The sequence below is a fragment of the Pezoporus wallicus genome, unplaced genomic scaffold (assembly GCF_028554395.1).
Source record: "Pezoporus wallicus isolate ANWC-B61680 ecotype Strahan unplaced genomic scaffold, APGP_CSIRO_Pwel_v1 scaffold_11491, whole genome shotgun sequence".
NCBI lineage: Eukaryota > Metazoa > Chordata > Aves > Psittaciformes > Psittacidae > Pezoporus > Pezoporus wallicus.
In genome coordinates this window covers 10,184,666-10,210,426 of record NW_026642649.1, presented here as the reverse complement: position 1 = coordinate 10,210,426, position 25,761 = coordinate 10,184,666, and the positions used below count along the sequence as shown (strand labels likewise).

General features: G+C 42.5%; 1 protein-coding gene and 1 long non-coding RNA gene across 6 annotated transcripts in view; one reads left to right on the top strand and one right to left on the bottom strand.

Annotated features, from left to right (window-relative positions):
- Window positions 1-25,761, bottom strand: part of GLI3 (GLI family zinc finger 3) — a 205,537-nt gene that overhangs the window by 101,154 nt on the left and 78,622 nt on the right. The gene's annotated exons all lie outside the window — the stretch shown is intronic.
- LOC130611056 (uncharacterized) lies at window positions 17,657-19,072 on the top strand. The gene is made up of 3 exons (XR_008975146.1): window positions 17,657-17,837; window positions 18,712-18,828; window positions 18,986-19,072. It is a non-coding gene; the product is annotated as an uncharacterized LOC130611056 (long non-coding RNA).

Sequence of the window (25,761 nt, the reverse complement as noted above, 5' to 3'; positions counted from 1 at the left end):
AGCTTGTTCTAGTCACGCTTTGAGGAAAGCATTTCTAACAAAACTTGCCACAGTCGAATTACATTACTTCCCTGTGTCCCAGTGATAACATGGCGATATCCTTGCTGAGACACCGAACCTCTCCAGTGAGAAGTGCCAATAAAGAACTACAACAACAGCATTTTGTCCACTATTTCTTGAAAAAGAGTGGTTCAATTGCCTAAAACTGCTCATACTTTACTCACCTCTCTAGGGTTTTGCTTATGACAATATTTTTAAGTTTGTTTAGAGAAAACTTCTTTGTTTCCTATTACTCAGAGCATGAGGGTATCAGCGCTAGATACAACAATGCTTTTTTCGGGTTTTTAGGATTATTGTTAAGATCCCCCCATTTGCTTTTCCCCACCAAAGGCCTTTTTTCTCTACAGCATATGGGAAGTTCCTCACAAAGTCATATCAACATGTTCACAGTCATCCCCTCTTGTTCTCTGCAGACACAGTTGCAGGATCTGGCCTATGTTTCTCTTGCTCTGGGAACTAAGTGTTGCTTACCAAAAGCAGTCAAGCCTTTACATCACCCACTTACAGCTAGCACCACCGCTATAAGCAGGTGCCCCACTGAAATGGGATAAAGGGCACGCATGTCAGATTACCTGTTTAAAAACACAAGTCAAAAAAGCCTCACCTCAACTACTGCTCATGGCTCTCCCCTGAAGACAGCCCTGAGTTAGCAGTGTGAGGTGTCAGAAGCAGATGCTACATCAGAGCTGTGGAGTAGGAGCACGCAACTGCAGAAACGGCATCTCCTGAGCATTCCTGCCCACACTGCTTCCTACATCACGGACCGATGGGTAGTTCCAGCCTCACCAGGGAGGAAAAACACTCCCATTAATGAGAGGAAAAAAAATGGAAGAACAAGAGTTCTGAACAGGAGGAGACAAATGGAGTGGCAGACAAAGCAGTCCATGGCATTAGCATGGCAACAGCACAAAAGCAAACTCTCCAGGGCAGTTTCCATCTTTACCTCAGCTGTCTACTGTGCTTAGCACAATAGGGCCCCAGACTCTAACCTTTTTGGCTCTACCATAATTGATTACAATAGCATCACTTTCTCCAGCCTCTGGTCCAGGCAGACCAGAGAAAAGATTACACTACCTGCCTATGCACAGCTATGCTCTTCAGCTTGGCGATTAAGGGATAAGATGGGATAAAACATAGGACTAGGTGGAGCACAGTCCCACAAATATGAGAGAAGAGGGAAAGAGTCATCCTTCCGCACCCCTGGGCGGGTAAGGGGGCAATAAAGAGGAGGTTACTGCTTTTCATTCGTCTCTTTGCATCCTAGAGGAGAAGCCAAGAGTGCTGTGGGGAGACAACAGGAGCCAGAAGACAGGAAAGATGGCCAAATGAAGATAAGGCACCCACATCACCATTCCCTGCCACACAGCTAGATACCAAGAGTTTCAATGGCCTCCAGGGAAAAGTCACAGAAGAGAAATGTAGTAATGGTCCAAATGTGTAGAAACCACTTACAGACCAGGAAATTCCTAGACTGAAAGTTTTGGGAAGCTGGGAGACTGCTCGGGGGCAAAAGGAGAGGAGAACCGCTTGCCATGTTCTTACATTAACTCCTGCGCATCTGCTTTATGGTCACTGCTTGGAGAGGATACCAAGCCATACAGACGTGTGGTGTGGGTCAGTGCGGCCCCTCATGCTCTGCATACTCCTGGCACGTTCCACAAGGCCAAGATATCTGCAAACCCCTCCCCCTGACCCTCAGCCATCACCTCACCATAAGCAGTGCCCAAGCTGCGGGACTTGGGCCCATACAGCTCTGTGGCACAAGCAGGAAGACTTCCCAAGCCTGTAAAAGCCCATCTTTCAGCTGTATGTTTGCACAACATGCTACAAAGGAGATGGTAATAAAAATAACTTAAGGTATCTGTCCCCTGCCTATAAAGACACAACACTCCCTTCTGTGTTTCCAAGTATAGCTGCGATCTGGCTATAGGAAAATGGGGGGACTTCATTCACCCTCTGGCCAAAGAAGAGACTGCTCTCCTCAGTCCCACCCCCTGGCAATGTTGGAGCTTTTCCAACACACTAAGCATCAGTTTCCCGCCAGTGAAGTGTTTGATGCTCTACTAAATGCAGTGGCACTCGGAGAGGTATAGTAACCCTCCATATGGAAAAGCCATTTGACACAAAGGTTGGAGGTCAAAAGTTTAAATGTTCATGACAGAGACGACAGCAGTCCTTTTCTGGTCAATAACATCAAAGGATTTGCCAGCTCTTAATGCTACTATTGTCATTTGTTTGGACCCTATTGAAATTCTAGCATATTTATTGCACTCCGGGAGTATAAGGACTTTTTGTTTGTTTTAATCTCTATGCTGAGGCCAAGGAGTCTCAAGTGTTGTGACTCCCCTTACTCCCGAGGAGAATGAGCAAGGAAACAATACCAGAGGATGCAGCACTGTAGTCCCAACCAACTTGGCGCTTTCTTCCCCACCAAAAAATATAAATGATGGATAGAAACATATGGTCTCTATTGGACAGGGCTGGAAATCTCTGCTTCTGGATGCCCCACATGATGGGTTTTAATTGTCCTGTGCTATGACAGGGGGTGAAAAGCACTCCCCACCATCAAGATCTCCATTTTGCCAGTCATTGTTGAGAAACCCTGCTCCGCAGCTGACTAATGCTCCCACTAGGCACAAGTGTGGAGGGGCCGGGAACAGCAGCGAGGCTCTCCAAGACGAACTGTAATGCCATAACCACAGAGTATCACTTTGCCCAGCCCTCCCTTGCTCTCTGAACTTCTGCCTGCGGTTAGGCAAAAACTTATTACCAGAGAGCTCTGCAGTGCATGTTCCAAGCACTGTATCAGCCATCGATACCTTGTGCCTTGCCAGGAGCAAGATCCAAGTTCATTTGTTACTACCTTCCTCAGATTCCTGTTCCCCTCTCCACAATGAGGATTAGCAGTTTAAGTTATGTTGCTGACCTCCATCTGGCTAGGCAGAAACAGATGTCTGCGCACTCGGGCACGATCTGATTTCAAAGTGGAGACTCTGGGTTACTAATGACGTTATAAAGGCAAGAGCACATGTTGGCTCTCAACAGTCCATTGTCTAATTGGGATGGTTTTAATCAAATATGAATGTAGCCAAGTTTTCACAGTTAATGAATAAATCCCCTTTTTAAATAAGGGCAGTAATTCTGAGCTCTCCATCGAGGCAGCATCCCAAGGAATGCCTACATGAGCGGCAGTCATCACTGAAAGCCCCTAAGAGACTGCAGCCCAGCTCGTTGTTTAAACAGCTCCTAACTGCCCTTCCCAGAGGTAAGCTGCAGCCAAATTGTTTCCCTTCACTTCACAAACCAGATATGCATGGCTTATGTGAACAGCCCCGAAGTTTACTTTAGTCTCTGTTTAAATACCTTCTACCACATATTTCAAACAAACAGTTCACTTATTAGAAAGGCAAACAGCATAGCCGCAGAATACGAGCACTTGAGGAGAATCACTCTGGGCAGAGAAATCCTCTGCCCCTGTGTAAACACCGCCTGCTCTGCAGCTCCGGGCAGCATCCGCTCGCCACGCCACTTCAAAAGCCTTTCCACAAATACTTCACACGTCTGTTTGTGAGTAAATGATAACCCTGAAGAGATTATCTGCAGGGCTGAGAGCCCCGATGAATATCACTGCGGCTGCACAGGCACAGGCAGAAAAGCCAAAATGGTCACTGCCAGCCGCAGGTGAGTTATGAAACTATAATAAAGTCGGCAGCAATACAGTAACATCAGCTAAACCTGTTAAACTGGAAAAGCAGTGCTGTTTGGTAGCCTGCTTTGGCATATTTGGTTCCACAAAGGGAAGTCAGTTTTACCCTTAGCAATTAAAAGGTTTATGCACCTCCATCATTAACTGATTCGTTAAATCGGCACACAACAGAAAGTTGTACAGAACAGTGAGAAAGCTGCACAGCTGAGACATCACAGAATGGTTTGGGCTGGAAGGGACCTTAAAGCTCATTCAGTTCCAACCCCCTGCCATGGGCAGGGGCACCTTCCACTAGAGCAGGCTGCTCCAAGCCCTGTCCAACCTGGCCTTGAACACTGCCAGGGATGGGGCAGCCACAGCTTCTCTGGGCACCCTGTGCCAGCGTCTCAGCACCCTCAGAGGCAAGAATTTCTTCCTAATGTCTCATCTCAATCTCCCCTCTGTCAGTTTAAAGCCATTCCCCTTGTCCTGTCACTACAGGCCCTTGTAAGAAGTCGCTCATCAGTTTTCTTGTAGCCCCTTTAGGTACTGGAAGGCTGCTATCACCAGATAAAGCACTAAGCTCTGTCTTCCTGAACAAATTATACATGGCAATTCAATCGCCTCAGGAGCGCATGACACTCAAATCCCAGAAACAAGTACAAAAGGAGGAGGAAGACAACTAGACATGGAGAGGAGAGGCAATGGAAGGCAGCCAGTGCTAGGAGGGTCCATCCCCTGCTCCCCTCTCCATGTGCCGATACAGCTCCAGAGAACACCCGTCACCAAGCAGGGAATACGCCCTTCAAGAGAGCAAAGCACCTCACAGTTTGCTGTGACACCCTGCTGGTTTTACTGCTTTGTGCCAACTGAAAGCTTTAATCAAAATATGGACATCTGCATGTTTGAAAGAAAGGACACTGAGGCAGCTCATTACAAGTAAAGGCACTCTCACCACATCCATCACTACCATTGTCTTTGGAGCTACCACAGGAAGCTGAAGGGACCTCTCTTGGCATCAGTCAAAAAGCACAGACCCATGGTATGCCCAGATCTTAACCTTAAAAAATAAATTATCAACTATTCATAAGCTCTTAAATCCATTTTCAGACAAAAATAAAAAAAAAAATCTAAAAACCCTTCAGTTTATAAACAAGGACTGATAGCACCTGGCTGTAAGGTGAAGGTTCACAAGCTGTGAGAGCACTGGTGTTATGCCAACTATCATATAAAGAGGAGAGGAACAGACAATATCTTTATTAGGGGGAATCAAGTATTATCAGTTATGAACCTGAAGGTTAAGACACCTTGGCAACCACAACTTTAAGCTTGCAGTGACCCAAAACATAAGTTTCAGTTATTTTCATTCTTACGGTGAAATTAAGCCCCGCTAAGTCAATGACTTTTTATCATTCATTTCAGTGGAATCAGTGTAGCCAGCTCTTGGGATTTTATCATTAATCTTGTTTTTCTTTTCAGAGGTGTTTTGCTGTTTAACTCCAGTCTTTTCAGTCATGTCATTAAGGAAGAATCTCAGCTTTCATCTAAAAAAAGTTACGGAAAAACCCCACCAAACAGGACCTCCAAACACCAGCATGTGTGTTTCCAGTTGTTATGGTTGCAGAGAAAAGCTGGAAAACGAGAAATTCCCAGCTTTCATAACCTGTGAGCAAATAAAAAGATCCAACAAAAACATACACAAGCACGTAGGTAGGTACAAGATCTTTCAATAGTATGTGTTTTGCATGCTCACATACACAAAGTTCCTATTTTGAATACCTGAGGGATAGCAGGACAGTACAACTTTGTTATAAATGGTATCTGCTGGCATTAAAATCTGTGGGGTTTAACTGTGATGACCTTAAAAGTTGCTTAAAGGTTTTGGCCCATACCAGAATTGCACATCAGGTAACAATGATTTTTTGACTACTTAATGCTTCCTGGACAATGGATATTTTTCATCCTCTCTATTAAGAGCTGAGGATTCTTCCACACTCTGCTTTAAGATCTGTCTGGGTTAATGAAGATTGTTTACTGAAACACGTGAGGTAGACAGATCCTCTCCAAGCTTTTTAGCAGAAAGACTGAATTTAGGTTTAAAGTGGAAATAAAAGCCCTAAATTTCAGCATGAACTAGAGAAAATAACAATCTCAGCCAGCTCTTTAAGAGGCTACGGTAAGACAAGCAATAAATTTACTATTATTATTACAACTGATAACACAAGCTGAGCTAATGGAACTAAAATATCTTATAAACCAGTTCTTGGAGAGCTGATAATATTAACCTTTAGGTGCCAGGAGCTGGGGATTTCCCAGCGTACCAAGCTGGTTGACTTAACTGACACTAAAAATAGGGCTCCAAACCCTGGTGCTCTTGTGGGTTATGCACAAACAATATGATGGTGTTTGTTTTTTTTCCAAGCAACTCTGATCCATTCAGAAGGGCAAAAAAAGAAAAAAAAAAATCCATTTCTTTCAAGATGTTTCTGGCCTGAGGCTTTTCTAATGCAAAACGGGGAAAAACAATTTATTTTTCATTATGCCATTCACCAATTTTCAACTCGAAACACACCACTTCTATACAAGCCGTTCTTTACAACATTCCTTCACTGCAGTTTTTTTGTTCCCTAGCACATTCAGCTACTAGCTGGAATGTGCCTGGCCACTGTCCTTAAAGCATCTTTGCTAGGAACAACTGTGAGTAGTACAAGACTTAAGAGACAGCAACTCCCTTTATTCCTTTATTGCACATATTTATTCCACGTATTAATAGCAAAATACAAATGGTTTGCATGTACACATCCCGGTTCTACCTTCTGTTTGACCACCTGAATGAAAGAGGAGATGCCTCAGCCTGTCCTGGTATTTAAAAGACACCTAAATTTTACTCAGATTGGTCTTGCTCAGCTTCTGCAAGAAGTTACGCTTACCAAACAGCACATGGTTTTGTTGGGCTGATGGTTCAAGGTGCTGGAGTCAATCTAAGCTCCACCTCAGGCACCAGCCAACAGACCACAGCTTTCCATCCAAACGCAGAACACCCTCCTGCCACCAGTGGAAAAGCTCCACGGAATAGCTCAGATATAAGGAATCCTTTGAGCCACAAACACAGAGAAGAGTCCTAGGAACACAGGACAAGCCACTGTCCCATTTTTTTCTCTGCAAGTGTTATTTCTGTTCCTTTCTTTACTCAAGCAGTCAGCAATCAGTTTCATTTCATCTACCCATACTGCAGCAGTAAAAACTTCAAACAACGAGAACAACTTGTGTGAGCATCTTACGGATGTACTTTAAAGAGCAAAAACACATAACAAGCACTCACTGAAGAAATGCAGGTCTCTGTTTTAGCTCCACAAGAGATCACCACGGCTTCTCCTTTCCAAGTGTTTAACTTGGGGTGACATCTCTTTGGAAAAAATGACCTCTCGCTTGATGCCCAAGCCCAGGGTCACCCTCAAGAGACTCTCAATCATGCTTGAGCTCAGCAGCCTTCTTGATAGAGGAATGTGAACAAGCAGCATCAACAATAGCCTGGGATCCTAGATTCCTCTTGGTGACATACTCTCATTAGTCAAAAGAAGATGGCAACACTTCACTGCTCTCTACAAGAGGGGTGGCACAAGCTGCCCTTTATTGCACAAGAGCAAATACGAGGGGTTTGTCCCTTTCTCACGTGCAAACACCATCAAGGCTTCAAAGCAGCAACAAGTACATTTAGTATTTTCTTCAGTTCACCAAAATGGATCTCCAGAACTGGGTGAAAAATCCCAAATGGCTAAAGCAGGTAGGAGCTTGAAAACTGTTTTTCTTAGGTCTGCAGATTCATCGGTAAGTCGTGGTAGAACTTGAGGGGAACCAACAACAGAGACAATGAACACAGTGAAGAATCCTGTGATGAGGTACAGTAGAATCTGCGACCAAAACAAAGTGTTTCAGAAGAACTAGCAACTATCCCCTTCTTCAGACACGAAGCTGGTCCGTTCTGGCAGAAACAGAAATGAAGATACTGGGAAGGTCAAAGTAAGGCAGCGACAACCAGGACCCAACGGAGCTGAGAGTCGATATCTGAGCACCCAGCCAGCCCTAATGGGCGATTTGGGGAGGGCTGACACATTGTGCCAGGCACATGCAAGGCCTTCTTGGCCAGGTGGGAAAGCAGTTTTCAAGATGAAAAGCTCCCTTTGGCTGTCTTTGCTTCTGGCATTTGTTCCTGTTTGTATCTGATTACAGCTCTGGCGTACAATTTGCTTTTGGGGAAAAAATATTCAAGGGAGAGTCTCTTTTTCAGACACAGGCTTAGGGAGAAAACCAGAGCCTTATTCTCCCTCCTCTCCCCACTCCCAAGCTGTGCATAACAGGGTGAGGGTCAGGCGGGCAGCAAACTCTCTGTAAGTAATCCCCAATTAAGTTCATCCTTTAACTGGAACACTTGGCTCACGGGTGGATGCTGTTTCTCCTGCGCACGTAAGCTCAGCAGAAAGAAATCCCTGGCTTGAAGCTGTGTGCCCTGAGCAGAGGGAAGCTCCTTGCTCCCTGGTGCTGAGCTAGCAGGTAAGGAGCAGCAAGAAGACCATGCTGACATGAGACCTATGCTATGGGGACATGAATAACTCCTGACTGGCACCGATGGCCAGCAGTACGCATGGCAAGACTGAAGTAAGTCTGATTGAGAACCCAGTTCATTCATCTCACACAAACCCTGCGAAGCATGCAGCAGGCTGCAAACATAATGACTTCTGAGGGCCTGACAGGGGCCTGGAAGAAAAACGGACAAGGCTGCTTTGGGCTAGTTAAGTGCTGTGTTGTGTATTCAGTTCTTTAAGAAAAGCATTTCTACCAGGACCAGGGACATTTGGTACACACACACACACACACAACAGCGTGCTGGGGCTTTGCCTGTACATAAGAGATGCAGCCAGCAAATACAGCCATCAGAGTACAGTGAAACTCTCCCAGAGGCTGGGAGCTGCATCTCCCATGTACGAACCACACAGTGATCTGCAGAGCCAGTGCCTTAAGTGGGGCATGGCTGTACGAGGTACTCTGACATCTACAGACGCATTCACCCTCTTTGAGAGGCTCATACCTTACCAGCCCTTAGCAGACTGGAGGCTAAAACATGCCAGGGAGTTTCCAGCCCATCAAATAAAATATAGAGGTGTCTTCTGGGAAAGGCTTTTCCAGCCAATGTTCTATTTAATATGCCAGTGCTTCATTGCACGGTGTTAACCCCACCACAGAAAAGAGAAAAAAAAGGAAGAGGATTAGGGGTGGCAGGAGCTGGACTCTGGACATGCTCCAAAACCCACATTCCCAATGCAGCTGAGAATCACTATGGGGACAATTCAGTACATACTAGTTTTCATTTGACAGCTTCAGGCTCAAACCCCCAGGCATGTTGAGCTGTGTGTTTAAATCCCACCACACTGCTCCAGCCACAGCATCTGGAGTGCTTGCAATGGCTGCTGCCGCCCTAACAGGTACTAGTTTTGCTGCCAAACCAGCTGGGGAAGACGTATTGGCAAAGTTCTGGCATACGGATGTGTGCAAGGGCTTTTGAACTTCTTCCCCCTGCCCCATCACTTGCTGGCAGGGGGCTATGCCAGCACAGACACTTTGAAATAACAGAAAAGAACAGAGAGAGCTGAAGGAGAATCAGGAAATAAAGTAACAGCTAAAAAAAAAAACGTTTCCCAACGAACTGGAGTCCAGCATAAACACAGGCGTTAGGAAGCACTGAGAGAAGGATCTGATAGTGAGCAATATTAGGGACCTCTGTGAGAAGGCCTCAGAGCTCATTTGTTACTGAAATAGATACAAATCTGGCAGGCAAAGAGGAATAAGAGAAGGGGAAAAGAGACCAGAGCTTAGCTCAGGGATGCAGAGAGAGAGGGCGGCTGGCTTCCCGCCAGGGTTTTTGTGAATGGGTGGGTGTGCAGGATCCATTTCCTCCCAGTTCCATGAGGGTAGGGGGAACAAGAGGGTAGGAAAATGCTTCAATTGATCTGTTACTTGGTCATGCTTCAAAAATGTGCAACTACTGTCACATAACTTGATATTTTCCCAGTATTAAGGGGATTTTCTAACAGCCCGACTTCTTAACAAAGGTATTTTTCATTGTGTGCTGAATGTACTTGACTTTTACACACACTGTCTACTCATAAAATAATGCAAGCCCTTTAAGTGCAAAAAAACCCTGAATTTGTGAGTATAACATACTTTAATGTACCTGAACTGTCTTAAATTCTCATGCTGGCTTCTGCTGAGCTAACATTTTCTTCTTCCAGAATAAAGGGACACCAAACAGTGTTGTAAAAGGTCCAAGAGGCAATTTCACCTTGCAAAAATCGTAGTTTCTCCAAAGCACATCTGAAGCATAAATACTGCACTGCATTGCTGGCAAGACGAAGAAGGAAAGAAGAACATCTGATGACGAAAATGAACTAAACACATGAAAAAAATTAGAGCTTTAATATGGTGAGGTTTGGGGTGTTGCTGGCTTTTTCTCCCCCGAGCTGTATGATCAAGTCGTGTCCTTGTCTTTCATTGTGTGGATCTAGTTTTTCATTGCAAATGTAACTTAATTACAAAGCACGTGAATTGTGTGGTAGAGATATTCTAAGCTGAAATAATCATGTAATACTGACCAGATTACAGCAATTTGGAAGTCAGCTGCAAAACAAAGGAAGCAAAACTCTGAAGAGTACGTCACAGAACTCAAAGGAGGGACTGAATCTGAGGAAGGAGCACACAATAATTACAGCCAAGACTGAAAGAGCAGGGCCTAAATTTAGGCTTCTCAGCAGAGATTAAAGTACACAAGTCATAGGTTCCTTAAGTTATACTTGCCTAAAGTCAACATGCTTAAAGGAGGGGACTGCCAGACTTAAAAGAAGGGTGAATTTCCACCTCCAACTTTCAAATCTATTTATTACTCTGACACAAATCGAACCCAAACTTCACCACTGTTATTGATCATAAGCTTTCCAAACTTTCTAATACAGGCTTTTAGAACGCAAGCTGTTTTCAGTGCCTGGTAAGAACTGTGTAGCTCCCAGTAAGAGATTAGAGAATGGCATTTATCCAGGGTGAACACCGAAATATAACTTAGCCCTGGCCCCCTGATACGAAGGAGTTTCAGGTTTCCCTTAACCAGCAGGCTGCCCTGTGGGGACCGCAGGAGTTGTTTTACTTTGTACACCACAGCTTCATAGCAGAGCTTCTAAATGAACAACCCCTAATAATCACAGGTAAAAGGGAACTCGCGCTCACCAGCCACAACCCCCAGAGTAAGCCAACCTATTTGAGACTGTTTCTGTGCTACAAAGAGCAAGCAGGGACCAGTGAAAGCAGAAACTCTCCTAACTCCTCCCCAGCTCAGCTCCACTGTGGGATTTAAGACAGACCTCGAGGCCTGCCTGTAAATAAAGAGCAGGCTCCAGCCTTGCAAACTAGTGAATGCTTGAAAAGTGTTTTGAAGATGTAAAGAGGAGGCTGTCACTTAACAGAGCCTAAGTATTAAATAACGATAACCATTTAACATTCCTGCAGAGGCTTTTGAGGCAACAGCTTGTCACGCTGCGCTTGGCTGACTGAAGGGTAGAACAGCCACGCAGAGCATGCAAAGTTCTCTTTGTATCTCTCCAATCTCTCTCTCAAGGCTTGAATTTCTTACAGTTTATTTTTCTTCCAATATCTCACCTTCAGAACAGGTTATGTATTTTGGTGCTGCTCTGCCACCTTGCCTGAATTCGATTTTCGTTCGAGTACAGACATAGAAAGGAAAATGAAGATTATTTTAAAAGAAATACATATTCAATCCCTGACGGCTACTGGGGATGTTTCTGGCACAGCCTATTTTGTTTCTTGTGGGGTTTTTTGTTTATACGTATATATTTCTTATTATTACAGATGGATGCGGTAAGCTGTGTACACTTCAGTAGGGTACAGTGTATACGTTGTCCATCATTCACCAATAAAGAGGTTCTTATTTTCAGTACCACACAAGTTCATTCAACGAGCAGGACGTGATCACGGAAACATAGATCTTCCACGCTGAACAGACGTATCGTGATATATTCTAACAGGTGACATCAGTTACTCTGAGAAGACCCCATGCTTCTAAAACTAAAGGGATACTTTATAGAGATCAGCATCTATAAGGTAGCTAGAACTACAGATATATCTACCACCTTAGGCACATCCCTGTAGACTGGTATCTCAGTCTGTGCCCACCAAGCTGTTCCTTACCAAACCAAAAACCTCTACTCTCAGCTTCAAGTTTAGTGATGGTTTGAAGGTTTTTGGATTTGCTGGGGGGTGGGGGTGTGTTTTTGTGGGGTTTTGTTTTGTTGTTTTTTTTTAATACATCAATTCGTTACTCCTCTATCATTTCTATAAACCTTGCCTACCTATAGGAACTGGCACACAATATGCCGTTTACCACATTCTTATCACACCCTCTTAGTCTTCCTACCTCTTATTCTGTATTAACACCTTTAGATGATGTTACCCTTGTGTGGCCGTCTTCATTACTTTGGGAGAATTCATATTATACATCAGCAACACACACGAGTAATTTCTTCTGACCTTCCTACAACACAAGGGCCAACTGAGGAGCCTTCTGCTTAGAGATCTTTTTCCCTTACGCCAAGATGTAGCAACAGCCTTCTACAAAGCTAATTTCCTTTCTGCCTGTTAATAATTACGAACCTAAGACTTTTGCATGGGTCATGTCTTGCTACTGCTTACATCAGACGATTCCTTTTCCTACTGTCTTTTTTTGTTGCTTATTTGTCTAGACACATCAAGACAAGTGTCTAAACACATCAAGAAGTCCTTGTAATTCTCAATGTAGAGGACTGGGTTTAACCTTGGTTCTTCACACCTGCTTCTTTGTTCTGTCCATCATTTCTGCCAGCACTGTAGCACTGCTACCCTGGAAGCAAAGGTCAGATTCTCCAAGCTAACTTATGGATCAGCAACCCTTTCTGCTCTCTATAGAGTTCACTGTGCAGGCTCATTTCCTAAGTGTTGACTAGCAGGCATGCTACAGGCACCAAGACATCTCTCTATGACTGAAATTCACTGTTGCCGGACAGAAGAATTGGGTCTGTTTCACAGTTGACAGTCCCATGAAGAAGTTCAAGTATAACTGTACTACAGAAACTTAAAGACTACTGAAACCTAAAACTTCCAAGGTATATCACTTGTTAAGCCTTCTAAGGGGAAAAGCCTTAAGTAAATTTCTTACTCTTTTGAGACAGATGAGTTAACACGCTGGTTTGGAGACCTGTGGATTATTTAATTTATGATCAGATTACAGCAGGGATCAGAAGCTCTAAAGACACCCTATAATTAATACTTCCAAAAAACAGTGAGAATTTGACATTCTGTCTGCAGACTAGACCAGGCCAGATCTGAATGCAAGTTCTAAAGGGAAAACAAAACAATCACGAAGTACCAAGGGTAACAAGCCTCAGATCTGTTGGGGCGAGCAGAAGCAATCCTCCAAGAAGGAGCCTGCAAAATGCCAGCAGCGTGACCTTGCAAGAAGCAGTAGGAATCATGGTTGTATATACAGCAGAAGCAAATGCAACCATGAGAAAAGCCCAGCCCGTGGACAGAAACAAGATACTGGTAAAAAAGGTACTGGTAAAAACTACAGAGAAAGGACTAAAGAGAGTCTGTGTCCAAATAAACACAGTAAAATGCTTTGTAGAAGCGTTTAAAGGATACTTAATGAAATGAAGCCCTGAACGTAGATGGATCCCTTTTTACTTACGGGTAAATTAGAAACAAAGTCTCACAAGAAAAGTTAGTCAAGTAAAAAGTGAACCACAGAGTGGGAGAACAGCTGATATATATATATATATATATATAACACACACATACATATATATATATATATATATATATACATATACAGTGGGAATCTGACAGTTTGGTGATGTGGTAACAACACTGCCATCCAAAGTGCTGGCACAATTTCATCCCTAGGATGGCTATTCTGTTTCCATGTGTCTTAGGCTAGGCACTTGAATGTGTGACAAGACTGACAGCTAAGTTGTCCTGTCAAAGTTTAGTGCTCAGTCTAGGGTGTTTTTTCTACTCTGCTTGAAAAATCATAGATCCAAGTACCTGCAGGGCCAATTCACTCCATCTTAATGAAGGTGTTCAGAGCAGCCTGTGGCATGTAGGCATTTCCAGCTCTCACCACTGGCTAATAGAAAACCCAAACCTTCCTCCAGCCACCCAATTTTACCTCCCTCCCCTCTCCATATTCATCTGAACTCTTAGACTTCACCTTTCAACCATTCAGAAACAACCAGAACACAAGCTATGCAATGAAAGCTCTACAATACAAGGCACATATACACGTGGAGAGAGCAACAGAAAGAGGCAGCAGGGGTACTCCCATAGAAGGAAGCTGGTCCCAACTTCCACATGGAAATAACTAACCACAGGCAGAGCCACACAAAGGCATCTTCAGTTCCTTTCAAAAAAAGAGGAGGGAGATACCTATGGATTCTGGAGCATGGAAAGTGAAGACAAAACAAACTGACATATCAAATAAATCCTGTGGGGCACTACAGAGACCCAAGCTGAAAGCAACTGACAACAAAGGAATGTATACTATCAGCTGCACATGCAGCTTTCCCCTACATGGTGGAGTCTGAATATATGAGATTGCTGTTTAAACTTGATCACCAGAATGAGGTACCTGAATTCTTTGCCCTAAATGAGCTGGCTTATTCACTGTTAAAGGAAAGCCTCACTGCAGCCAGGTGTTCTGAGTCAGGGTTCCCATTCATTACTACCTAAGCATGCTGCAGAGACACTGCATGAAAAGAGAGGAAAAAGGTTTGACAGAAAGTACAAAGTGAGCAGAAGCCAAGAAAAGACAAATCGGAACAGAAGCAATCCAAGTCAGGAACAGTTGGAAACGACTGGACATTCCTCACTTCTGCTATCAGAAAAAAGACATTTTCAGCCCCATTGAAAGAGGCTTTGTATCCTCTTCCCCTGCTTCTAGCTGCTCTGTAACACAGCTCAGTTACACAACATGGCATAATTGGTGGGAACCCCTAGCATGCTATAAATCCCAGGTCATGTAGCACCATGGTCCTACGTTTTCTGAGGGTTTTTTCTTGATTACTTAAGAATTCCTACACACAGAGATATTTAATGAATCACTAAGACAAATTCTCCCCTCTGAGTTCTTGGGCACCTGATCCTGCTTCCAAAAATACGAATCTAGAGAGTTCATGGGAACAGCCCCTGAAGACACACATTAATCCCTGTGCAGATTAATGAGGTTAACCCACACAGATAGGCTGGAAGCCATCAACTGACTGACCTAGTGATGGCTTGCAGACCAACACTGACTTCAGTGGGTCACCAGCTCACATGTTGAATCAGGCCATATTTTAAAGGGAAGACATTTATACTAAACCAGATTTTTTCTCCCTTGCAACTACAATTCTTTCCAGTTTACTAATACTTAATGCTTTCTTCAAAGTCAGAAAAAGCACAGAACAAATGATCTACATTTACATATATTAACAGATTTAAAAATAGATATATACATGTATAGGAAAAAAAACAATATAGAAGAGACTTTGTGGTTATTTTTAGCTAACATAAGAGGTTAATTCAGTGCAATAAAGCCTATCAACTTGTGAATGACTACAAAAATCACTTGTATAGTGATATAGCTGAAAGAGCCATACTGAATGCATTCCAGTAATTTTTTCCTGTCCAGGTATTATTGCCCCACTGCAGTGAGCTCAAGTTAGAGCTCTGAGCTAAGGCAGATCAGACATCACAGCTCACACAACAGAAACTGCATGGAAATGCTGCTTTATTTCCACCAGATACACAGGCGGCACAAATGGGCTTTTCCTATAGCTTTGTTTTTCCTCATCCTTATAGGTTAAGATGGACAACACTGGGTTACGCTGATCGCCCCTTACAGAGGCAAAACAGCATGTCAAGTTTCATCCTCCCCATTCCATCCCAAAACTGAGCAAGTCACCTCGCTTCCTGCTGACAACAAATGGCTGTGACCAAGTCGTTCCCCAGCCCAGCCTCAGTGACGCTTCTGCGATAAACAGTGTGTCATTTTCCATGAGGAAAACAGCATGTCATTTTCCATGAGGATATGGTTAATTCAAACAAAGCCTTTATATTTATGAGCTTACGTTGGCACCCGGTTTTCATGTCAGCATTATGAGTATCAATAGGAACGCAAAAGACTATGACAGAATCATCTAGGTGACAGGCAGCTGTAATGTAACAGCATCCACGAACATCAAGCAACTAATGTGCTAGTTTTGAGAAGAAAGCTTCCTTACTGACAAGAAGTCACTCATGCTAATTGAAGTCCCATGCTTGGTTACAGTAAATGACAAATCTCAGGATCTCACATAAGAAAGCTTTCCTTTGATACATCTGCGGGCTTGTCGTGCTCTTCTGACTTATTGTAAAATAAAGACATGGGACAGGAGGCTTTTGAGACTCCAAAAACATGAAGAAAAATAATGGAACTCATTACTGAGCAGTTTTGACTTGTTTGAGGTCTGCTTTTGCTAGTGAATGGAACAAATGATGTTACGGGGTGAAAGCTGCCAAGTTTCATTAGAGTACTTCTGTGAAAGTGTATGATCTCAGAGGCTATACACGTCAATTTACAGTAGAGTTTAGATTAAAGTGATGAATGTGTATCTAGTGTACATTTAAATGCAATTTTAAAAGAAAACCAAGCTGAGGCCTTCAACATGCCACTGCAGATTCTCCAGTGTAAAAGCAGAGCACCTCAAGCTGTTGTTAGTCTCTACTGTGAACACCACTCTATTTAATTAAATGCCCACTATAATTGTAAAGTTCATTTCCTAACCCTGGCTTCAGCTATCAAAATAAAAGCAGTTTGAGCAGTGTTTCGTATCTGCTTGATCGGTAAAAGCTGTCAGAAGGTCCTGTCAAACATGAAACAGAGTAAAAGATGAATTTCCCAGTAAACACAGTTGTATTTTTCCTCTCTTTAGCTCAGGATGCTGGTTACCATTTCACTGTTTCCCTTCACAGCGAGCAGCCCAAGCACTCTTTCCTCCTGAAACCATTTCAGTATTTTTCAACTCTATTTACACAAAAAGCCATTCACTGAACCAGGCACATGAAGAAAACAAGATGAGCAAGGGTGCTATACTCTTACCTACACATGTGGCAAGTCCATTGTCCACTGAGGACGTATTTAGGTATTTTTATCTCCTTGTTTACAACACACATCCAAACCACAGCTAAACTTACACAGCTAGAAACTCCCAATTCTGTCATTAGTTTAATGGAGCACAGGAGCAAGCTTCCTGCTTATGTCTCACATATTTCCTTTGAAACGGGTAGGTTGTGTGAGGGCAGCTGGGCCTGCATGAGGAACTACACATTGCCTACGAAGGGTAGAACGCTGCAGAGAGCCTCCATGTCAAAACCTTCCCAACTGCTAACTTAATGTCGGTGCAGAGCAGCAGACAGATGATGTTCTGGGGCAGAACACCAAGCACACCACGGGCTCAGCCGCTCCCCAGGCTACACTGACACCTCAGGTCTTTAAGCTGGTCCAGGCAGCAGCTGGCTATGTAGTACTCAAGCTGTACTTGATGGCAAGTAGCTGCATGCATTTGGAGGAAACTTTACTTTTTTAAAAGCAGGTCAGTTTATACTGAAATTGAACATTGTGCTTGTAGAAACAGGACCTACCAGCATCTGCTGGCAGCTGCGCTGGTCCACACACAGCTCCTCTTCAGTGCATGACATAGGAAACCGGGGAAAAGATTCTGCTTCGTTATGTGACTGCAGGTTTGCTGACTTCAGCTCTGGTATCTGGACACAGCAGGCCAAGAACCAGAGGCAGAGATGCAAGGAGACACCAGCCTAAGGAGCAGGAAGGCTGCTGCCTGGAAACAGCCTGAAAATCTCTACCTCTCTCCACAAGCTGCAGTAATATCCTCGTGCATTTAGGTGGGAGCAGGACTTCGAACCATCTAATTAGCTGAAGAATGAGGTAATCAGCAGCAAGCTAATGCCTACAAAATAGGTATGTATTTTTAAATGTCGGAGGAGACTTCAGGGGTAAGACCATAGGTCACAGATAAGCAGTAAGGCATCAGAATGATACTCCAGTGGTATTCTGTTTTACACTGAGGCCCTTGAGCGAAAAAACAAAGGCCAGTAAAATAAGAAGTTGTGTTTATTGGGTCCCTAGACTTACCATCTAATACAGCTATTCATCAAAATACTGCATGCTTTTTGCATGACACGCGTCTTGTTCAATCAATGGAAAACTGCTAAAAATCCCCTAAATATCCTATTCTAAACAACGCTTAGCAGCTACAACCAGAGCCTGATTTTGATTTATTGAATAATTTGACCGGAGAACACCTTAAGTCACAACAACATTAAGTGCAATAACTTTTCATTCCTTTGCTGAACACCATATGAAATTAAACAAAATAAAAATTGACAGAACCAAGTTATCCCGAATCTATTCCAGATGGATTAAGTTCCCTATACGTATTAAATGGAGGTTTTTAGCTTGGGTTTGACATTGCATTTCACCAGCTCCCAACACCAAATCAAAAATAACCTAGGATGCGTTACCAGCTCCTTTTCAAATATAAATATTTCTGATACTAATTACAGAGCAAAGGGAAAATGTTGAAGACATTTCAACTCAAACAGCCCTGCCATTCTGATTAAAAAATATCAGCTTTACATCTGCAAGAAATTTATAAAGTGGACTCTTTACAAATTGTTACGGAGCAATTTGTGCACAGTTAGTTCTTTGTTTAATCGAGAAATCTGCCCAAACCCTGATTGTGTGCTTATTTCCCCAAGGCTGGGAGTGAAGGTTATTTCATTATGCCTTTTGGGAGCAGCAATCTATCTAATACGTTTCTGAATTATTCCAGACTGAGACGAAGCTGAACATGAGAACAAAGCCCTGCTTCCACAGCAGAAAGACCAGCCTAACTCCCAGCTGGGAAGACTTAGGCAGAGATTTATAAGTACAAACACTGAAGAAATTTGTAAGTAATTGCATGTATTTGCTCTCTGTTGTGGTATGCAGTAAACTAATTTTTATTAAAACATATCAGCACAGCACTGCTCATTACACCCTTCCCAGTCTCTTCTTGCAAGGTTTTAATGACGGTTTGGTTTGGGTTTTTTCCTTTATTCTTTCAGAGCAAGAGTGCTAACGAAAGAGGGCAACAGAAATCAGGATCACCGACTGATGCCTGCTGTTTATGGAGGCTAGAATGCACAAAAACCACATCTCTGTAATTACACAGAATATTGTAATTGCTGCCAGTGAGCAGAGAGGAAATACACTACTCCTCCCCACTCTATTTATCAAGAACAAAAATCTTCTGGAGTGTATGCACCTTCACAAACCATCACCTTTGGAAAGTAACTGTGAGATGCTCAACTTTACCATTACCTACCTATTGTGTTTCTTCCTACATACTGAAATACCCATATATTTCATTAGTGCCTACACACCGTAGGTACACACTCTGCAAGAACATTTAGTTCAGCTGCTGCTGCGGTTTGAAGTGTTGGTTTAAGCCAGCACTGGTAAAGCCTTAGTGGTCCCGAGCACTGGTTATGTCAGAGATCGCTTCATTCAGTGCCCAGGATATGGCACTAAGGATCACCACATTTAATTATCATGGTGGGAACTCTATTCAACTGCAACACAGGTGGGTTTTTTGAAGAGCAGGGTCTTCTTTCATGGTATGTTCTTCTCCAAAAGTTTTGTTCAAGTCTGAGCTAAACTTAAGCCATAAAATGGAAGCCATTTGCTTTCCAAATGTTTCCTAACAGAGTGGACACCTCGAGAAGTCAGAGCAATATCTGATACTGGAGAATGCCAGGGATACCCAGATTTATTGCATGCAATCATGGTCCAAAACTGCCTATTCCAACTACAATTTGTTTCAAGTCTGTTTAATGTTGCTAGGTGACAGAAGCATACCTAGCTAACACATCACTTGCAAACCCTTAGCAGTTTAAAAGTAAAGGAAGAAGTGACTATGGACATAAATTGGACTCTGTCCTTGTACCCTCATCAGGTAAGGAAACATATATTCCCCACCTACTGGAACCTTCACTGCAACCTAAACTGGTAAGACTTTACAGTATAATATCACATTAAACTGTTTTAAGAGGGCACAGCCCCTATTTATTTGAAAGCAAATATTCCTGTTTAGCACTTGCAATATCCAAAAAAAGATGTTCCTGCATCATCCTGTACAGAGAGTTCAAGAGGAAACGTTCGTTAACACAGAGCTTTGGTAAAAATGTAATGTACATCTAGTCACTTGTACTTGGGGGTTTTAGGAATACATCATAAGCACTTAGCATAATACACCAGGTTTATTACTCTTTCATGCAAGATTTGCTCTGTAGTTCTTAGTATTTTGACATTACAGCTACAAAAGCAGCACTTGGGGTTTTCAAACCAACAGTCAGAATTTAGCCTGCCTCTTTCTACTACAAAGCTAAAATAACTAGTAATTACTTGGAGTTGAGTTAATGTAGCTTAAAGTTGGTAAGAATGCTGCGCTTATTTACTATGGGCAGTGTAAGATTTATGACAACCTTAACTATTAATTTTCACATTTATAAGTGTTGGGATTGTCTAAACTATGAGACAGGTTAGCTCCACTGTTTTCACTTAGCAACTGTAACTGGCTATTAAAAGAAGTGTTTTCTTTCCAGAGTTTCCCCATGAGGTCACTGCACTACTTTCTACATCCAAGTTCCTTTCTTTCTATGAGGATACCTGAAGTTTCAGCCTCGTTGCACGAAGGCACTTTACTGGGGACAACAATTAAGCCGACACTCAACTCTGAGACTTTTCAGTAACAAGCTGCAGTTTGTGGAATGCAAGGACACGAGTAAATGCTGCAATATGACAATGAGCTTTAGAGTATGGCTTGTTTTTCAAAAAGCCTCTTTCTGTAAGTGTGAAAAAAACCATGAGCCCATCATGTAAAAATGAAGGTGTGAGTAGAGCCGGCCAGACTGATAATTGCTCCCCTGGGACCTACCATGTTCACTGCACACCTGACAACATCTGCACTTTCATTATGAAGCAGAATTCACCAGGTGCATTACAGCACAGCTTATTTTCACCTTGGTTACTGGCAAAATACACACAAGGATGATATCACAGTTCAAAACTAGAAGTTAGGGCCAAGATTTGCAGGAACCCACTGTAAGAGTGGGATTCACCTTACTAGGCATTCGGAGTGTAAATCCTATTAATCTGAGACTCCATTAAGTTAAAATACTCTCAAAATGACCAAGCACCCAACAGCTTCCAAATAAAGCCCCAAAACTTTGATGCTCAGTACTTCTGAAAAATCAATTATTTTACATTGCTGCCTGAAGCTCTAGTTTGACTCCACATGGTTCCAGAAGCAACTTCACAGCTTGAACAGTAATTAACTATCTAAATACTGACCCAACCTCAGTTCTTAAGCTGCTTCATGTGAAAAAAATTCTGGCCAATAAAAACACTTTGAAAGAACAAGTATGAGATGAAGGGTTAAAAAATTACCCATATTGAAAACCAGGCTAGGAGCAAAGGTTTGAATCCACTTTGGAAGTCTTTCTAGTTAATTGGTAAGGTATGGGCTTAGCACATTAGACAAAGACTTATTTGTGGCTTTGCCACAAACTTCTTTGGAGATCTCCAACAAATCTCAACCTGTCAGTTGCTACAAATGCACAGTCTGTGCGTGCTGCTCTGAGAGAAAACTAGCACTTCATACAGAACACATGACATGGGGCCTCTCAATCAAACCCCTGGAATTTTGTTTCATTTTGGGGAAAAAACGCAGGGGTCCGTGATGAAAACATTCTCCACTACTAGCTGCTCTATACTGACTTTATTTATAACGAGCAATTGTGTTCAACAAGTCCCTTACTATCTTAGAAAACTGCTTTCTTGAGCAGATGGAAAGATTTACTTCCCCACATTGCACCTGGTAAAAAAAATAGGGTACGTACCAAGAAACAAGAGAACAGACAAGAGGCCGAAGTATCAGAGGAATGACTTCTACTCAAGCTGGTTTAGAAGTACTTCACCTGTGCTCTTGTTTTTAGAAGACAAGATCTAATCCTGAACATACCTCCAAGTCTTCAGGTGTTTTGGGTGGGGTGGGGAAGGGTTTCATCCCTAACAAGTTGAAAACTGGTTTGTGTGCTTCACAGGATGAGACCCTCTGCTTTGCTGAATGAGCTCTGCCTACCTGCCAAGTCTGGACCCCACTGTTCCATACTGTACCATCTCTGACTTGGGAAAGAACCCATCTGCCACCTTATCAGAGACCTGTATGTTCTTCCAAAGCTGCAGCCAGTGCTCATATACTGGGGAGTTGAGCTGACACCTACTGAGCGCTCAAAACCTATCGGAGCTGCTTGAATGACATTCCACTGTGCCACCCAGTATTCAGGTCCTTGCTGTATCTTACAGGCTACACTGATACTGCCTTTCCCAAGACAGAAAGCTCTGCAGCACAAACAAGCTCAGGACAGGATCTAACAGTACAGAGCCCACAGAAACAACCTACTGGTTTGAAGATTTTCACTTCTTACAGCATGAATGGAAGACAGGTAAGTAAATTCCATGCGGCTCTAGCTTTGGGAGACAGAGGCCAGGAAGAAAGTATGCACAGAGGTGAGGAGAACTGATGGTTCTGGGGATATCTGAGCACAGATGAACCTAAGTCTGGAAGGGAGAGTCAAGGTTTTTCCTTGTTTTCCGTGAAAAGTTTGGATGACCTTGATGGAAAAAGAAGACCAAGTTGTTGCGTACAAGGAGACGCCCTAGAAGGCTCTGAAGAAAGACAATCTGGAAATCCAGCCAGCTTTTTGTTTTTCCTAATCAAACTCTTTGTTAACGTGATTTGCATCTACAAGAAGTGCTCAACACAACAGCTGGCAACTAAAATCCACTGCAGCAATTTCACTGAGCTGAATTCCTACAGTTCTCACAAGTCACGTTGTATTTGATAGATTTCTTGAGTGTATGTTTCTTCTTGCAGGGCTAGTACCTACAATTTCTATGGTCACTTCTGAAAGAAATCTGTAATACTGTAATACAGTATTCAGCAGCTGTATGGTATGGATGCAAATACTTCATGCACACACTTCTGTTGTATTGCCTTTTCACACTGGGAAATGTTATCTAAATGCCAATAAAAAGACAATCTGGTGTAAGCATCAGATTTACTCTGAACAAGTCCTTGTCTATTACACATTTGTTAGCTTGAGCGCAGTTTGGATTAAACTTTTGCTCCTTCCTAACAAAAAAGGTAAGATTCTGCTCCTACTATAAAATACAGAATTTATTACCATAGGAAAAAAAAAATAGACTAATGAGAGCTATAAAGCCCCAAAGCTGCAATGAAATTTTTAATATATGTAACAGAAATATACACAACCCTATATATTTATACGCAGAGAGGTTTGGGTAGCACATGCTGTAGTAGATTTATGTAACAACTTACCCTATTTTTAGCTGATAACTTTCTGGAAACTTCTTTTTCAGGATTTATGTTTTCCATGCTTGTTCTCCTGTTGAGCAAACTCAAGTTTTGGTTTATGTCACATCCTAACAGGTTTTCATTTTCATATATTGTTTTCCTCTCACAATGAAAGAATGGCTGAACTTTACAGTTTGAACTCCCAGGATGGCTGACCCCCACTGATTACAGGGTGCTTTTGTTGATTTAGAAAACAAATACTAATATTAGTAAATGTTACCATGGTGTATGTACAAACACTGCAAAAGCCAGCCACTTCCCTGTCTCCAAGAGACATTATTCCTCGCACCCTGGCTAAAGGCAACCCTAGGAGTCAGCCCCAGGATCCTGAAGGCAACTCTATCCATTCTTTGCCTCGACACAGACTGCACAGCTGAATCACTGGACCACCACATTCATTGATCACGTTCTCATCAAGCTGTCCAAAATCAGCACTTGCCTTTGTCCCATCCTGCCCACTTGCCTTTAGGATGGAAAGGGAAGGGAGCCAGGGCTCTTAACAGAATAGGTCACAATTTGGCTCGGTACAGCCAAGCACATTTTCCACCTTAAACACACTCAACCACTGTGCTGAAGCATTGCTAAACTGCAGCATGGACTTTTGGTTTGAAAAGATGCTTCATAATGGCACCCTACACCCAAATTACACAAAGAGCCATTAAATTCAATTAAATACTTAGCACTGGCAGTTATCACGCATTTGTCACGAGGTGGAAAAAAATCTCACACTCCCTGCATTTTATGAAGTCAGAAATATAACAGCAGCCTTCAAAATAGTTCTATACAAGTCTAAATTGCTGACAACTAGTTCTAATGTGAAATTAAAGACAGGGACATAAAATTAACATCACATTCAAAGTATTTGTATCTTAGAGGCAGTAAGTATAGATTATTCTGTTTACATACTCAACATATACAGATCAAGACTGCAGATACAGCACTTGACTGAATGTGTATAGATAAATCAGGTGTGTCTGTATAAAGTTAGGCTGCCAAGAATTTGCCTCTATTTCTTCAGAAGACAGGTCTTCTTGAAGGCATCTACAACACCTCACATCATGACATATTTTATTACCTTGATTTTAGTTAATCTTTTTTTCCTTAGTTTCCTGCTTCTCCCATTTCCCCAGCACCACCACTCAGAATTAGCTATGAGGGAAAAAATTTGTATGGGCAAAATTTCACAATCTCCACAAATACAGTAAAAATTAAATATGTGCATTACTCAAACTATGTGCAGTTTGGACATGGAAGACTGTATGAAGGTCACGGGCATATTTTATGGTAATAATGGCACCATACAGTTTTATATAGCCACCATTAGCTATAGGGTTTCCTATAATACTTTTTACATATAAAGAAAACTAATCTGCTATACATGCATTACAAACGCTTTTCAACACACCACATAACTTCCAAAGAGAACACTTGAAAAACACCCCGAAGGCTTGTGAAGGTGCTGTTTTGCTTGCCTTTTCTTTATAAAGTAAAATCACTACATAACTAATGACCAGGTACCTTGTAGGCAACAACGCACAATTCATTATTTCACCCCAAAGGATCCAACTTACAGCTACTGCTGAGCTTTCTACGTGGATTTTTTTTCTTTTAAATAAAACACACTATCACCTTCCAGAGTAATTTGAATTTAAGCCATCAAGCTGCTTCATATGGCTTCAGAACAGCTAAATTTAAGGACTTCTAGTACATGACAGAGATGAGCCCCTTAAGCTATTTATCACCCTCAGAGCAGTTAAGTTTACTCCTACCTGTCAGGGTCACTGGTGCTGTTTTTACTTAACCAACATGAACCTTTGTCTTACTTTTACCTCAACCACCATCTTAAAGTTACAGCATTAAAATGACTTCGTAACGCTTTGTTCAATTAGGGAAATAATGAATGACACTGAAGAAAGAATCCAGTTCAGAGTGATGTTCCTTTCTTTGGAATCAAGGCTGCATGCCCTTTTTCCATCTCCAAGATGCAGACCTATGATAGAGTTACACGGAAACAGTACCAATAACAGAACACACCAAGGAGCTGGAAGGCACTGGCTTCCTATTTCATCACCAAACGCAGGGTATGATTCCCACATGCTTCCATGCTGCCTTCTGATTGCTTCTATTTCACCAAGAGCAGACTTTGCCCCTTGAAAAAAGGGGTAAATGTTTTTTCATAAACAAACCCTTTTAAGTGCTTATGCCTTTTTTAATAAATTAATGCTGATCATTGCCAACATTCCCATATCCCGAGTGCTCTTCCCTGAGCTGAAAGGCACAAATGCAAAATCCAGCAGTACAGGAACAAACTGGCAATAGGATGATTTCTGATTCTGAAGCCAAACATCATCACTCCCCTGCTTCAAAAAGGAGAAAAAGGGAGGTGGGCACAGGAAAAGAACA